Here is a 17,536-nt window from a genome sequence, read left to right on the forward strand (position 1 = left end):
GTCAATAATCGAATGACTGTTCCGTTATTTTTGATTTAACAGAGCCGAGTGATATTGGAAGTTATTTATTAGTTGGATTTAGAGTCTCTAAGTAGTTCGGATCCATCAAACTATTCTCGTTTACACTCATATTTACATACACATGCTCAAGGCCGTAGACAGGATTTCATTTGGTGGAGACGGGGGGAGGCGCGGGGGTGGATTAACTAAAAAAACATTTCAAATTCAAATTACATATGTACATATCTTTATTCAGGCTTTACAGTGATTATTTACATATAATACATACTTATACATCTTAAAAAATATATTAAAAAATCAAAAAATAAAAAAACTAAAAGTATTTCATTTATTAAGTACATACATATGTTAATCTACACCTGTAAATTGTTAAAAACACATATTATATGTGTGGGGTGGCAACTCTATCCTGAGCTAGCTGACTCAGCGAGCTGTTGCATCATCTTACTGATTGGACGACGAGTAATAGACGAGACGGTGAGCGCAACGGATCGAGCGTTAAAATTACTTGTTTACATTGTTACTTTTGAACTTTTAATTAAAATACATTTTCGTGTTAGAAATAAACTTAAAGCCACTTTTGAATAAATTAAAAGCTATATTTAAAAATAAACTTAAAAGCTATATTGAAATAAATTAAAATCTACATTTTGGGGGCTCGTCCATAAGTGAAAATTTTGCTGTGTGCGTGCGTGTGTGCGATTCGGCATAATGGCGTCGCTTGGTGCGTTTGAAAAGATACGTGAAAATCTAAAGCGTAGCAGAAAAGAGGCTTTCGCGGCGTTGCACAAGTTCGTGTTTGAAAGTGACGGTGACCGAGCAAACCGCAAACGGTTGCGCGAATTTGAAGGATTTTTGTTTGATGCCAGCGACGAGGCATACTTACAAAAGTTAGCATACGTAGACAAAAATTTAAACGAAAACGACCTCGCTTGCATATGCAACATTTTAAGTATAAATTACAAACGCGAAAATTTAAAACATTACATATTTGAAAATCTTCAAAAGGGTCGCTTGTTATACGCAGGCGCTAACTACGACGACGGCAGCGACAGCGCTAACGAAAACGAAGAGAGCGACGACGAGAGCAACGACGGCGACGGCGCAAGCAAAGACGATGCAAGCGACGTGGCAAGCTCAAAACACAGCTACGGTGGTATAAATCAACGAGTACAGACTATGGGAGTAAATTCAACGAGAACAACGAATATAAGAAAAAATATTAACGACGATTGCTTTCTCTCTTTTGCGAATGAGGGTGAATATAAATACAGACGCGGCGAGAATATAAATGTCACGGTTTGCTATTAATTTTCGACGCGGCGAGAAATATTGAAATATGGATAGAAGAGTTTGAAGACAAATGTTTCAAAAATTTGTGTTTGGTTTGCTTAAAGGACTTACACTTTTTATATCAAGAAAGACATAGACGTCGTGGGCAAAATTAAAGCGTTTACTTGATGAATTCATCATTTTGATTACATGAAGCACAAAAAATACCATTGAAATTGTGATAACTCTGAAGTTTTTTTTCTCATTCTCTTTCACTTTACTTTAACCCATTGTCGTTTCTTTTTTTTTTTTTCCTTATAGGTATTTGGGCCACTTATATTAAGAGACATTTTATTTATATTAAAATTAAAACAAAGATTATTGGGACGTTCAATATTCAAAAATCGTCTGAATTTGTATGTTTGCAATATCTTTAAAATTCGATTTTTTCGTCATCGCTAAAATATTTATATTATATAGGATACTTGTATTTGCAAATACTTACCAAAAGATGAAATTAAATTTTTTAAACATATTCAAATTATTAATTTCAAAAAAATATACGCAAATGCAACGATGTACAACGAAAGAAAGAACACGAATGCCGAAAAACGTCAGCGAACTGTTACGAATAAGAACAAAAGCGAGTTGCTGAACACTGGAAACTCGGCGCGATCCTTCTACTTGATGAATTCAAATCAACAAAAGTAACAAATAGTGCACAATTGCATAAATTGCTTGTGGGTAGAACAATGAAGGAAAATGAAAGTGTGCTGGAGTATTTTTTTAACATGAAGGAAATTGCTTCACGTGGCAATATCGAAGAATGCGCGTTAATTCAATATGTGATTGACGGAATGTTAGATCTGAACATTAATAAAACAATTTTGTACGGCGCGAAAAATGTAAAAGAATTTAAGGAAAAAATTAAATGTTATGAACGTATACGCGAAAAAAACAAGCAAGTGACGGTGAAAAAACAGCTGAAAAAAGAAAATGACAAAAAAGAAAATGACAAAAATATTAAACGAGACTTTGTATGTTATAACTGTGGTGCAAAAGGGCACAAATCAGTAAATTGCGATAAAAAAGAAAAAGGTACAAAATGTTTTGAGTGTCAGCAATTTGGCCATATAGCGAAGGATTGTGTGTTTAAAAAATCTAGCAACAACGCAAAAAGTGTAAACATAGTGAGTGCAAAAGACGATATTATGCACAAGCCAATTAGCATAGATGGTTTGTATTGTAAAGCTTTGTTTGACACTGGTAGCAAAGTTAATATAATATCATTCGATTTATACAAGACATTAAATAGGCCGGCAATGAGTGAATCAAAAATTCTGCTAACTGGGTTTGGTAAAAAATGTAATTTTAAACCAATGGGTGAAATAGAAAAAACAATAAAAATTCACGATGACTATTACAATTTGTTGTTCCAAGTGGTGGCAACTGAGTTTTTGGAAGTAAATATGATTATCGATGCTGACTTTTGTTTATTAGCTGAAATAAAAATTAACCCTTCAGGACTTAATATAAGAAAATTGATTAGTGAAAATGAAAATAAGACGTTTTCTGTGTTTAACATTGAAATTGAACCAGAGAGTGGTGATAAAATAAATATTGACGTAGGTGCTAGTGCGTATGCTAGACAAAAAGTTTTTGAACTGGTAAAAGACTACAAACCAAATAAGTGTAAACCTACCAATGTGCAAATGAACATAGTTGTTAAAGCCGAAAGCCCAATATTTTGTACGCCGCGCAGATTGCCTTTTAGTGAGCGATGTGTTGTAGACGACCAAATTGAGCAATGGCTTAGTGAGGGTATAATTGAGATATCGGAATCGGAGTATAGTAGTCCGATTGTCCTTGTCAAAAAACGCGATGGTACATCTAGGCTATGTGTGGATTACCGTAGTTGAATAAGGTAATCATCAGAGACAGATTTCCACTACCACTGATAGAAGACCAATTGGATAGACTACAAGACGCGAAAGTCTTCAGTACAATTGACCTGAAGAACGGTTTTTTTCATGTCCCTGTGGCAAAGAGTAGTCAAAAATACACGTCGTTTATTACGCATAGTGGTCAGTATCAATTCTTAAAGGTGCCGTGTGGTCTTGCAAATTCTCCGAGTGTTTTTCAGCGACACATCAACGCAATTTTCCGTGACTTAATGCGAAGCGGCATTGCACTGTCGTACATTGATGATATCATAATACCAGCTAGTGATGAAAGTGAGGCTTTGAACAATTTAGAAAAAGTGTTTAATGTATGTGGAGACCATGGACTGCAAATAAACTTTAAAAAATGTCAGTTTCTTAAAAGAAAAGTAGAGTTCCTTGGACATACAATTGAAAATCAGCAAATTACGCCTTCCCAAAATAAAACCGAATCCTTGTTAAAATACAAACTTCCACAAAACCTGAAGCAATTAGAAAGTTTTCTAGGGTTAGCTAATTACTTTAGAAAATTCATAAGAAACTTTTCGACGATAACTAAACCGCTTAGTGATTTAAAAAAACAAAATAAGAAATTCGAAATGAGAGAAGAGCAAATAAAATCATTTGAGACGGTGAAGCAGCTTTTGAGCCAGAAACCAGTTTTGAATATTTTTAATCAGCGTTATGAAACAGAGGTGCACACAGACGCGTCCGCCGATGGTTACGGTGCCGTACTCCTACAAAAATCACCAGAAGACAAACAGTGGCACCCTGTGTATTACATGAGCAAGAAGACAGCAGATGCAGAGAAGAAATATTCGAGCTATGAGCTAGAGGTGTTGGCAGCTATCGAGGCGTTAAAAAAATTTAGAGTCTATTTACTCGGTTTGCACTTTAAATTGGTGACATACTGCAAAGCCTTTACAAAGACATTGGGAAAAAGGGATCTGTGCACAAGGGTGGATAGATGGGTACTCTTTCTGCAGGAATACGACTACGTAGTGGAGCACAGGTCAGGCTCGCAAATGAGACATGCCGATGCTTTGAGCAGATATGCCGTGCTAAGTATCAACAGTGAAAGCATACTTACAAAAATTCATCGCGCGCAATCCCAAGACGAAGAGCTACAAACGATAAGGGAAGTACTAAAGCATAACTCTGCATACGACGACTATTTCAATAAGGGGGACGTTTCGTACAAGTTGATTGGCGACGTTGAATTGTTGGTGGTACCTCAAGAAATGCAGAGAGCCATCATCAAGCAAGCGCACGAAAGAGGGCACTTCGGAGTCAAGAAAACGAAAGAACTTATAACCAAAGAATATTTTATACCGGAACTAGAAGTGAACATCTGAAATACTATTACGAATTGTGTGCAGTGTGTTGTAGGCAACCGTAAGCAAGGTAAACAAGAAGGAGAACTGCATCCTTTAACCAAAGGAGACCAACCGTTACATACGTATCACGTCGATTTTCTAGGACCATTAGAATCAAGCAATATAAACATATATTCGCGGTAATCGACGCTTTTACCAAATTTTGTTGGCTTTACCCAACCAAAACGACATCTGCTAAAGAGGTAATTTCAAAGTTAGAGATACAGAGTGCTGTATTTGGCAACCCATTTCAAATAGTATCAGATCGCGGTTCGGCGTTCATGTCTGAAGATTTCAAAGCGTACTGTGGGGCGGAAAACATCATACACTGCAAAGTAACTACAGGTCTACCCAGAGCCAATGGCCAAGTGGTCATACACCGTTTGAATTATTAGTAGGTACTAAAATGCGTACTAAAGACGACCATGATGTAAATCAGCTAGTTCATGACGAAATCGTGAAGAGCTACAACGACGGCCGTGAAATAATGCGAAAAGAAGCGAAACAAAAAATACTGAAATTACAAGACGAAAATCGAAAATCCGGGAAGAATTTAGTATACCATCCCAGGATTTCGGGAATAAAATGGGTATGGTCGGATAGAGGAGAATCTCCAGATCACGAATACCACCGAACCAGGGATATTGTTTTTTATAGGTTGTTGATTTTCGTATTTGGGGTATAATCTGTTCCCTTTATTTCATTTAGTTATTTTACAAATGATGTCGATAAGGTACTGATTATCCAACACCGGGGTGATCAAATTTTTTTCGTTGAACTCTTTTTTGCGGGGCGGCTTGTAATTCATTTGTTCGGTTCTTAAATAATCAAATTCAACAATAATTTAAATGTTTATTTTTTTTTTTTTTTTAGTTTGTAAAATATTTTTGCACTATTATTATATAAAATGATAAATGTGTTTGCAAATTTGAAAATAAGTGATGTGTTAAATGTTTATTAAAGCGTATATAAAAAATAAATGTGAAAATAATAAGTGCAAAATTAATTTTATATATCGAAAATATGTAATTAAAATATTGCAAATTTTCAACTTAAAACGCGAATAACTCGAAAACTTTAAGCTTCCTGCGGCTATAACCATATATATTCGTGATCTGGAGAATCTCCTCTATCCGACCATACCCATTTTCATCCCGAAATCCTGGGATGGTATACTAAAGCCGACCCGAAAATCCTATAACCTTCGTCGCAAACCAGCAACCCGCTACAAAGAAGGCGATCTTGTGGCTATTAAACGTACGCAGTTCGGTGGAGGGTTAAAGCTTAAACCAAAGTTTTTGGGTCCATATAGCGTGATAAAAACAAAAGCAAACAACACGTACGATGTTTTACGAGTCGGTGACGGCGATGGAGCCAAACGCACGACAACATGTGCAGAGTATATGAAGCCTTGGCCGGAGAATGATGTAGTCAGTGGCACATTCGAGTCGAATGCCTAGCAGGATGGCCGAGATGTGGGATGGCAACGCTATCCTGAGCGAGCTGACTCAGCGAGCTGTTGCATCATCTCACTGATTGGACGACGAGTAATAGACGAGACAGCGAGCGCGACGGATCGAGCGTTAAAATTACTTGTTTACATTGTTACTTTTGAAGTTTTAATTAAAATACATTTTCGTGTTAAAAATAAACTTAAAGCCACTTTTGAATAAATTAAAAGCTATATTTAAAAATAAACTTAAAAGCTATATTGAAATAAATTAAAATCTACATATGTACTATATACATATGTATTTATAAAATTAAATTTAATCGGCGAGCTTTTTTCGCAGCAAACATGTCAATAACTTCTTTTGTTGGCACATTTATACGGCGATGAACCGACATCAATGCCAAACCATTTAATCTTTCCGTGCTTGTTGAGTTTCTGAGGTACGTCTTTAACCTCTTCATAGTTGAAAAAGATCGCTCGGAAGAGCATGTAGTAACTGGCAAAGTTACAAAAATTTTAAAAGAAAATGCACATTTGGAAATAAATCTTTATTGCAGGCTTTAAGCGATTCTATTGCTGAATTAGGCATGTTTATTTCGGGTTCGTTGCGCCATTTTATTTGCCAAAGCTGCAGTTCAGACTTAATGTAATTGTCTTTTAAAAAATTTTCATAAAATGAAAAGGTGTTTTCGTGAAATACTGTGCCAGCCTTTACACACTCTTTTGGTAGATATTTGTAAAGTTGTGTCACTGTTACATTATGCTTTTCAAATCTTAGTTTTAATTGGTTAATGAAATCATCTAAAAGTGGATGTAAAATGGTTATTCGGTAGTATTTTTTTGGATCTTTTTCAACTATGTTTGCGCGGTTTTGCTGTCGCCCAGTTATTCGAGGCAATGCTATTGTTTCACCCAGAAACTCAAGCAAATCCTCAGCATCTTTAAAAATATCTACGAACTCTGTTTCTGAGTTTGTACGCATATTTTTAAAATTGTTTATAATGAGATCGACGTGCTGTACAGCTGCCGCTAAGTCGCATGAAGTTGTTTGAAGAGTTTTGCATAATGGTAAGGTATATGCAAATATACAATTTATGCAGCATGAGCTTATCACGAACTCGCTAGTTGATATTGATCTTAGAAAATCAACCAAAATTACCACTTAATTCTTCTAATGCACCAACAATCGCTTTAAAAATCTCTTTAAACCTCAGCAGCCCATCATGGTTTTCAACCCATCGGGTCTCGCACATTGCAGTTAATGTTCTCCATTTTGTTTCTGGCATATTTTGTTTAATATATTCTGTTAAACAATTTGTTTGTTTGGCGGAGGATTTGAAAAAGAGCTCTATTGATTTTATAATGCCAATTGCATTTCTGATGGGTTAAATTTGGCATGGGTAATACAAAGCTAAATTTAGCGAATGAGAGTTGCAGTGCACATAGAGAGCTTCAGGATATTTTTCTCGTATTATTGCCTGCACGCCATTCATATTGCCTTCATGCTTGCAGCACCATCGTAGCCTTGTCCAACTAAATAATTACAGTCAATTTGCATATTGTGTAAACTTTCCAGAATTGTTTGAGCTAAAGAAGCTCCTGTTGTGCTTTCAACAGTAACAAATGTAAGGAAATCTTCTCGTACGATATAAGCATTGCTGCGGAGCTCGGTGTATCTTACACAGATGGACATTTGTTTCTGTCGTGAAATATCCGTTGTTTCATCAGCCAGCAAGGAAAAACTCTTAGCATTATTAATAGCCGTCACCAGTTGTTTTTGAATTATTTCACCACAAACAGAAATTAATTCATTTTGTATAGTTGGACTATAATATGTAGCATTTAACTGCAAAGTTTCATCATGTTGCTTCAAATCTATATCGCCACATTTATGACGCATACGTAATATAGCTCGAAAATTACCATCATTAATATCTGGTTCAGATTCATTGAATTTAATACATCCGAAATCGCAAGTTCCTCTTAATGATAATTCTTGTCGTCCACACAGCTTAATGGTTTCAACAATGGGAACCAGTTGTTTCCTATTTTTGGCAATATTAGCGGATCGCGCGATGTCTAGTTGACTCCTTATGTCTATTTGTTTTTTTCATATACGCTTATAAAATTATCAGCAAATAATGTGCAGTCTTGATGATACTTGCTTTGCTCATGCCGCTTAAGATCCGCGACGTAGTTTCGTCTCCAGAAGAACTGGTAGCGGCGGCGACAGGAATAATAGGAGTTGAGCTATCAGTAGACACTGATGAACACTGATCTGGTTATGGTTCCTTAGCACTATCATCATTTTTCAACTTCAAAAGTGACAAAATTGATTAAATATGTGATCATATGCGCGAAATAAGAACCGTTATTAAAATTTACTAAGAAGGAAATGGCAAAACAAACTTATGCTTAGTCGTCTTTCAAACACGGCAACTTTTGTTGCGGCAATTCGTAGTTTGTGGAAGAGAGAGCGACGAGGAAAGGGGAAGGGCACCGAGTTGCTCGTGCTCGAGCAATTCGCTTTGTGTTCTCATTCTTCTCAGTATTTTAGTACTCTTGCTTTACAGCCTACAAAAACAAACTCATGGGATGGAGTTGCTGTGTGTGAACGCGATGAGCAATTCCAAAAGAGGAATTGCGGAAATGAGCAACAAAGTTGCCGTGTCTGAACTACGACTTACCAAAGTTGCAAGCGAAAATGAAACAAAACAAAATAAGCGTACCCATTAGAGCGTTCAATTTGTCTAGTAACAAAAAACAAGCAAAAAAAGTACGGTACATTAAAATTTCATAAAAACAAAAACGATAAAGCAAGCGTGCCACAAAATATATGCGTACCTATCTATAAAGATTGTAGTTAGTTCAGTAGTAAGGCATATACATACATAGATAAAAATAATAATTGAGACTAACTTTTTACATGATTTCTATGCTTCTAAAAAATACAATTAAGCATATTTATATTATAAAAAAAATTTAATCGCATTAATTTCGGGGGGGATTGAAGTCCAATATTCTACCGGGTGCTAGTGAGTCGATGCAATCCCTGTCCTGCTGTTAATCCTGCGTGGTGTTCCAGCAGGAGTTCCGGTGTTTCAGGCTCCATGTCGCAGAACCGTTAGTTAGTGCAAGAAGATAGGCCCATGTTATACAAATGCCTATTTAGCTTGCAGTGGCCAGTATAAAATGCGACCATTAGCCTAAGTTTATTCCTGGGGTGTTAATTACAACTTTGAACCTGCTCATGTTGTACCCTCCCATTAGCAACTTGGCATGCCACATGCCGTGTGTTCGTTGCCAATGCTCTTTTCTGCCCACTCCCTCCTCTTTGCGGAGTAGCTCCTTTATGGTATGGGGACCGACAGCTGTAAAGGGTTCAGGTCCTACCATTTTGGTGGCAAAGACTTCCGCCTGGAAAATGCTCGGAAACTCCCCCATAGGTATGGATAGCTTGGTGCGTGGACCCGCGATCCCTGCACCAATTACCTCCGACATTTTTGAGCCGTCGGTATACCACCTGAATGTACTCTTCCTCAGCAGCAGCTCAAGGGTGGAGTCGTTCCACTCATCCTTGCTACCGAGGGTGACCTTAAACTTCTTAGTGAAGTTAACTGTTTTGGTAGTGCAGTTCTTCGGGAGGAGGGCCATTGGTATATTGCCACTTATCTTTTCCATCCTCTGGGACGAGATTACCTTTCCTTTGCCAAACCCCTCTGCCGTTATTTGCAGAAGCGTGCTCTTGCCTACTTTACCGATAACCAAGTGAAGCGGTGTGAGTTCAAGCAGGGCTTCCAGAGCTGCCGTTGGACAGGTGCGCATTGCGCCCGTCATGCAGACACAGGCTAGCCGCTGTAGTTTCGATAGTTTAATTCCTACCGAAGTCTGCGACGCTATTGAGGCCCAGGCCACCGCCCCGTACGTGATTATCGGTCGCACTATCATGGTGTACAACCACCTAACGATCCTTGGCTTACAGCCCCAGGCCTTACCGCCAGCCGATTGCACACCATTAATGCCTTTGTTGCTTTGACCAAGGTCAGGTCTACTTGCTGCTTCCACCGCAAGGTTGAGTCTAGCGTGAGACCGAGATATTTGACCTCATTGGTCATCTCTATCACTCTACATCCTAGTGTGAGATATCTGGGACCGGGTAGGGACCTGCGTCTCGTAAACGGGACTATGGTCGTCTTGGAGGGGTTGATGTTCAATTCAACCTCCCTGCACCACCCCTTTGCCAGGTTAAGACCTCTTTGTATCAGGTCGCAGAAAGTGTCCTCATATTTGCCTTTGGTTATAATTACAATATCGTCCGCATACTCTTGGCAGCGGATCCCATTGTCCGTTAGCATTGCTAACAGGTCGTCTACGACAAGACTCCACAGCAGGGGTGATAACACACCCCCTTGTGGGCAGCCTCTTATTGTGCCGAGACGAATACTTTTATCTCCAACTGTGGTCTCAGCAATTCTGGTGCGCGTACGGCTTCTATCGATCTATGCACCGGTGCTGACACATTCCTTTTCTCCAGTGCTCTGGTTACACTCCTATGAGACGTGTTGTCCCAGGCACCTTCAATGTCCAAGAAAGCATCACCTCCCCATTCTCCAGTGAACTCTTTATCTCGGTGGTTAGCTGGTGCAGAGCAGTACTGGTAGATCTGTCCGCTCTGTACGCATGCTGAGCCGAGCCACTTCTGGTGTGGAGATGACATTTTCGCAGAATCTTCTGAAGCTTGCCTGCTTTGCAGACCTAATCTCCTCATTATATAAGGTGAGGTAGCTCCTGTATTCTTCCCAGACCCCGTACGTTTCGCTTTGTTAAAAAGGCTCCGTACTTTTTTCCGGAGGTCTGCCAGTTTCCTTGATCACCAGGGACAGTTTCGACTGTCTGTGGGCACTTTTAGCGGGCAGCTGCCATGATTGGCATTGATAACAGCCCCGTTCAGCTCCGATAGCCTACTCTCAATTCCTGGGCCTGAAACGCTCCCATCAGTCTGCCCACTCTTGCCCAATTCCTCGCTTAGTATATCCCGGAAGGTATCCCAGTTCGCCTTCCGAGGATTGCGTCTGGGGGGGACCTTACAATCCTGTGGTCTGACAAAGAGGGCTCCATTGAAACTCTCCATTGTGAGACTAATCCGTATGCGGGCTCATTGCTCAAGGTGATGTCCAACACCTCCGTCCTGCTTAAAGTTATGAATGTGGGCCCACAACCTACATTCTTTATTGCTAAGCTATTACCTACTATGTACTTTAAGATAGACTCACCTCTTGCGTTGCAGTTTGTACTGCCCCATTCTAAGTGGTGGACGTTTGCATCGCAGCCAATGATTAGGGGAAGCTGTATCTTCTGCAGTGCTCCACCAGCTTCTCCACCACCTCCGGGGGTGCCGTGGATGCCTGCCCTGGAAAATAGGCTGAGGCCAGTACGAAGTCCTTGCCTTCGAAGTCCCTGGCTTGCACCGCTACCAGATCCAGCGTCAGGAGCCCTGAAATGCAGAAGAATTCAATGTTATTCCTGACCACTATGCAAGTTCTAGGTCTCTCGACAGAGAGATCCCAGATTACCTTATTGTACTCCGTTTTGAGGCCTTTAACCTGCCCTCTATAGACCCACGGCTCTTGGATCAGCAGGATACCCAGTTTATCCGCTGTGAACCTGCTCGTTATGACAGCTGACGCTGCCGCCGCGTGATGCCGGTTCACCTGGGTGATTTCCGTGTTGACGGTCACTACAATAGTGGTTAGAGGAGGAGCAGATCCTCGTCCCCGCCGTCAACCGCACTGCCATCCCGTGGGTCTCCTAGCCCCTCAAGGAGTTCCTGCGTGGAGGATAGCATTGCTCCCTGGCCGCAGGAACTGTCATCTGGGATTTCGGGGCCTGCCCAGCCCTGCTCTCGCTGGGCTTATTCGCAACCTCGTCTACCTGCATGCTTTCTACCTCCGGGGCCACTACATTCGCTGCCTGTTCTGCGTTACTCCCACTTTTATGAGTTGCAGCCTTGACAGCTCCCTTCCTCCCGGTGGCTGCCGGCTTGCGGGCCGCATTACCACCGTGCTGTACCTGTAATATAGACGGAAGCCAGCTGCTCGAACGTACTTGTACGACTCATAGTCTATGTACAAGTACAATCTCCAACCGTTGATTTTTCCTAATTTCTCTATCTCGCTGCTGACGACACGCCAGGCTGCGATACTGAGGCCCAGGTTTTGGTTCTTCACCAACCCTAGGGCGAACTCGTATGGCTTGTCACCGCACCGGGGGAGGAACATCCGCCTTTTTCGCGCAGAGGACGGGACCCTTCCAGCCTTCCAGCTTTGGAACAAACACCCGCAGCCAGTTGGCGGACGTCACGTCCTTACAGTCCACCTGTAATATATCTCCCTTGAAGTCCACCCCAAGGAAGGACGCCGCGTATTCGTCTATTCTGAATACCTCATCCATGATGAGGTCCTGGAGCACGGTAAGCTCCTCAGAACCGAGCAACTCTGCCAGGTAGTTTTGAGGCAGTAGAGTCATGCGGATGACTTTAACAGCATCCGCATATCTGTGCCGGCCCTCCTCCACCCGGTGTGGAGCTGATACGGATGGTTGGCTTTCGGCTTTCTTCGTGTTGCCGCTCTTCATCCTTTTGGAGCTGGGGGGCTCCTGCGGCGTGAGCTGACCGCCTTCCGCTTCACTGTTTGGGCGTAAGTGCCCGTGGGCGCTGCCCTTCCGTCGCCACGCCTTGCGGTCAGGGTTGTGCTGACCGGGCCTCGGTTGCTAGTACCGCTGCCTTGCGTGCGAGATGACACGGCCCTGTTGCGCTCCTTTGCTGGGGATACATTGCTCCCTTTCTTCCTTCCTCTAACCATAGCTTCTGCCGCCTCGGGAGTCTTCCCGTTCCGGAGGTAACGCAGGTACCACTTCATGCTGGCTCCACTCATACCCTTCCTGTGCGGGTCATCACACCCGCGGGGTTTTCCAGCTACTGGGAGAGGGCGTTGCCCACCTCTTCTGTGCCTCCTCCTCCTGCTACGAGCACCATCGGTCTCTCCGATGCGACTCCACCTAGTCTAAACCCTCAGGCCTACTTAAGGGGGTAGCTGCTGCGGCGGTTCTTTCGCCGGGCGAGCGCCGCTGCATGAGGGCATGTCGTCACCATCCTCCCTCGCATGCTCCTCAAACAGCGCCCGCTCCTCTGGCGAGAGAGCGTCAAGGAAGCTAAACTTCCGCTTAGCTCCTTGACCCTCCTTGCCTACGCTGCTTACTTGTTCCGTGTCCTGGGTCGTTGCCTTATTATTGAGTTGTGGTTGTATTTTGTTTTTGTTTGCTCGTCTTGTGTTTACGACCCTTGGCTCAGCGAGGGGAGCTGTTGGGTCTACTATTGTTATGGGGAACTAGGGGGTCCACCACGCCAGAGCCCCTTGACTCGGTAAGGCCACAGTTACTCCCCAATTCGGCCCGGTGTTGAGGAGGCTGCGTTCGAATACAGCCGAATTTACATCCTGGCTGCAAATCATCCAATGGGCACGGGAGTCGCATAACACCCTGAATTAGGAGGTGGTAGCTCTTGGTTGACGCACGCATGCGGTAGCCGACATCCTGCCTGGGCAGTGCCCTTCAGCACCACCCAAACCGGCTGGGGGATACCGAGTATGCCTTGCGCCTAAGCCCCTGCTCCACGGCAAGGTGCCTACCATTCGCAGAGGAAAAGCTCAGTAAGTTCTATAGTGAGTATATATCGAATGTAGATATATTAAAGAATATATTTTGAGAACTTGCATTCGAACAGATAAAAAATGTCAGCGATATAAGCGTATTCGTAAAAAACTTTAAACTTATGTAGGGTCATCGGCTCGTTAGGTTAGGTTAGATAGCTGATCTAGAGATATCGCTCGTGAACTGCTATATGTGGTCCATTGTGAAGCCATATGTTATGAATGAATATTTCGCCCAAACGTGGGACACCCACCTGGACTTCTTCCATACAGCCAGGCCAGCCTTACCGAGGACAAAGAGATTATTAGATATCTTGCTAAAAGGATTTTGCTACAGCGCATATACTGATGGCGGCCCAGAGCTGACAACGATTCCGTGAAGCTCACCTATCTAGTAGTAGAACACAAGAGGATACGGGAGCATCGCCCTGCTCCCCTTCTACTGATAGCGGCTCTAGCGTACTCTCTTTGCTAGCTCATCACCTTTACAATTGCCTGCGAATCCACTGTGGCCTGGCGCCCAAACCAGTCTTCTCACAAAGAGACACGATGCTATTGATAACACGGTTAGACACTCCTTGACCAACCCTGAACGCACTGTTAATGAGGAGCAGTAAACACTGTAAACGACATGTTTTCATTTAGGAATCCAGATTTTTTGAGTCTGTTAGCAAATATCGAAGCGGGCACCATCTGCAAAATGACGTTAAGTGCCATGGTTGTATTGGACTTTAATGCATCACATACATATGCTGATGAGCCCAGGCAGGTGTCTCCCATTTGCAACAGCAGGATCTTATATCTTTTACTAAATAAAACCGTTTCCGTTACCGTTTCCCTTACGGTTTTATTTGGGGTTGATGGAGAAATCACTTCCGACTGCGCAATTTGTTACGATGCTGAAATACCCTTGCATAAACTAGTACACGTTACTCAGGAACTTTAACAAGGTGAAGGAAGTTCTCCAAAACGGCTGAGCCATCGACTTTAAACTTTCGGACAAACTAAATAGAATTACTAACGAAATAAGAAAAGCATTTGAGCACAGAGAGTACTGTTCAGCTATATTTCTGGACATGGTTCAGGCGTGTGATAAGAGATGGTATGAAGGCCTTTTATTTATATAAGATTAAATACATTCTACCTTTAGAATTGTATAAAAATTGGAGTCTTATTTAAATAAATATAGTTTAAAAAAACTAAAAAACACGTTTTTAAAGCATATCAAACTAAAAAGTGAAAAATAATTCTTTGTATAAATTAACAATAAGAATGAAGAAAAAATTCTTGCATTACTGTGAAAATAGCTTGGAATGCTCGATATATAAAAAATATGTCACAAAACACCCCACGCTGTGCTCAGCTCTCTCTTTTAACCCATACAAACACTGCGCGCCCTTTCTATGTGAGTGCAGGTACGTGCAGCTTTGTGGGTGTATATTTGCTGCTCTCACTTCACATGCGATACAACTCGCAACTTTTTTCCTTTTCCTCCTAATTTTTCTTCTACTCTTCCTACTCCCCTTGCTCTTACTCCTTTAAGTCCACCTTTTCTTCCACCTATTTTCAATCGTCCTTTTCCAGCAATAAATTTTTCCCTACGCATAGGGTGTTTGTTGAAATCCTCGGCTAGTGTTTGCGACGTTGTGGATCAAAGAACCGTGGACAATAATCAAAGTTTTGTGGCATTTATAATTCGAGATTTCAGTTTCAAAAAATTTGGAACCATCCGCGATAAAACCGTAGGATTTTTGGTTAAATGGACTTGTCAAATAATTTTGTTAGCTTTTACTTGCAATCATTGTAATCATTAAGTTGCATTTTCAATTTTTCTCTCTTCTGATCTATCCACTACTGCAAGCAAATATCTTTCCTCTCTATTTTCTGATTTCCACATACAAGTATCTACGTTCGCAAACAACAACTAGACTTCTACTTACCACATTACTGCATTTAATTAGCTTCCAATCCGCTTGAATTACAGTAGTACTCCATCGACAGCGGTTCATTGCTTATTAGCTTCCACACTCAGTCTCCGTTTGCGCCTCCACTTGACTGCCCTTCGGCAACGATTTAGCGTTTATGCTTCACGAATTTACGAACTGCTTTCTCTTCCAAAACTAGGCAGTCGAGCACCGCGGCATACAGACAGTCAGCTAGCTATCGAGGAGCTTGCCCAGTCAATTGGAAACGCCACAATAGCTTTCACAGTCAAGCAAATAGCGTTACGCCAGAGACCGTCCCGTCGTTGTCGTCTCTTCGCGCGATCTGGCGAGTACTGAGACATCTACTCATCTACAAGTATCAATAATTCGTGCATGCTATCCAATCATTTATGCCATATCGTAATACTCGTCCAACATAAGCTAAGCTGGTTTAAATTGAAATGGTTCGCGCACTGTTTGGATTTTACAGATGATTTTCGTGAGGTTTGCTAGCAGGTTGTCTCGTCGGCCTGGCAAAATATGAAATGTTGCAGGTCGTTGCACAGCTAAAGTCATTGCTGAAACAACAATAATAACGAGCTGAATCGACTGGAGTCGTCGGGAGTGAGCGTGTAAGTTATTAAAACGATCGGTTTTGGGGAGGAGGCAATTGTTAACTGAGGCTACAGTGTTGAAAGACTCAAAGATGGTAGCCGGTTGTGGGATGTGAGTAATCGGTAAGTAAGTTCGAAGAAGGAAGCTCCTCAGTAGTAATCTTCGGTACTTTTAATATTTATTTGATAGCTCTCCTTCCTTTTACTACCAATTTGAATTTCAGGGTTTAATCTTTTAATCTGTTTACTAAATTTACATTTCGAGGCCTTAATCAATACCTTCCATTCCTTTGCGCGGATTGAAGCTGATCCGATGTAGAGCTCACTAAATAGTGGGAGGCTAGCGATGTCTGATGTAGTATAGGTTCTTTTTCTTATATGAGCCTTTAAATATTCAAACACATCAGATCCAGATCTTATTTTCTCGGCGTGACGGACATACGACAAAACTTTGATCAGGGTATCTTAATTTATCGACGTTGAAATAGACTGAGTCGTGAGGAGAGTTTGCTGGGTCCATTAATCTGATTACTTATTAATAATTAAAAACTTAATCATAATGTTGCGTCAAGCGACAAGATATATATGTATATTTAAACCTAAAACTAAAATTAAGAAAATTTAATTATAAGATGAAAAATATTGAATTATTAAAAATTAAATTAAGAAAATCTATTATAAAATACTTACCTTAATAATGCATTCGTAATACCAATCTATTACTTACCTTTATACTTACCATAATCTGTTACAATATTTAACGAAAGTTGAAAATTATTATACACTCAGTCCTTTTTTACGCTACCTCTTTTTACGCTATTTCACTTTAACGCGGTTATTTTTGCAGCGCAAATTCCTTTTTTTACGTGAATTTATCACTTTAACGCTATTGTTTTTTTTCGGTTTTTGCTTGATTTTAAATTTGCAGCAGAATTGTAAAATTATTTTGTAGCAAATGATACTGATACCGAACGTGCACGAATTTTTCAAAAAGAATTGAGTCTCTGCATGTTAAGATATAAAGAACTACATCGGAATTTATTGGGTCCGAAAAGAAGCATTCAAACAAAATTAACTGAATTTATGGTGCAAACTCAGTCGGAGATGCTAAGTCAATCAGAACATCAATCCATAGTTCTTACTATTGATTCTGATACAAATTCTAGTGATATCAGTGCCGGCCATCAAAATAAGCGGCTAAGAATAATTTAAACTACGGATAATTACAC

General features: G+C 41.0%; 1 long non-coding RNA gene across 1 annotated transcript in view; it reads right to left on the reverse strand.

The window, feature by feature from the left end:
• LOC126754673 (uncharacterized) overlaps positions 1-17,536 on the reverse strand; it is a 174,056-nt gene that overhangs the window by 156,114 nt on the left and 406 nt on the right. The gene's annotated exons all lie outside the window — the stretch shown is intronic.

Source organism: Bactrocera neohumeralis, chromosome 4, assembly GCF_024586455.1.
Source record: "Bactrocera neohumeralis isolate Rockhampton chromosome 4, APGP_CSIRO_Bneo_wtdbg2-racon-allhic-juicebox.fasta_v2, whole genome shotgun sequence".
NCBI lineage: Eukaryota > Metazoa > Arthropoda > Insecta > Diptera > Tephritidae > Bactrocera > Bactrocera neohumeralis.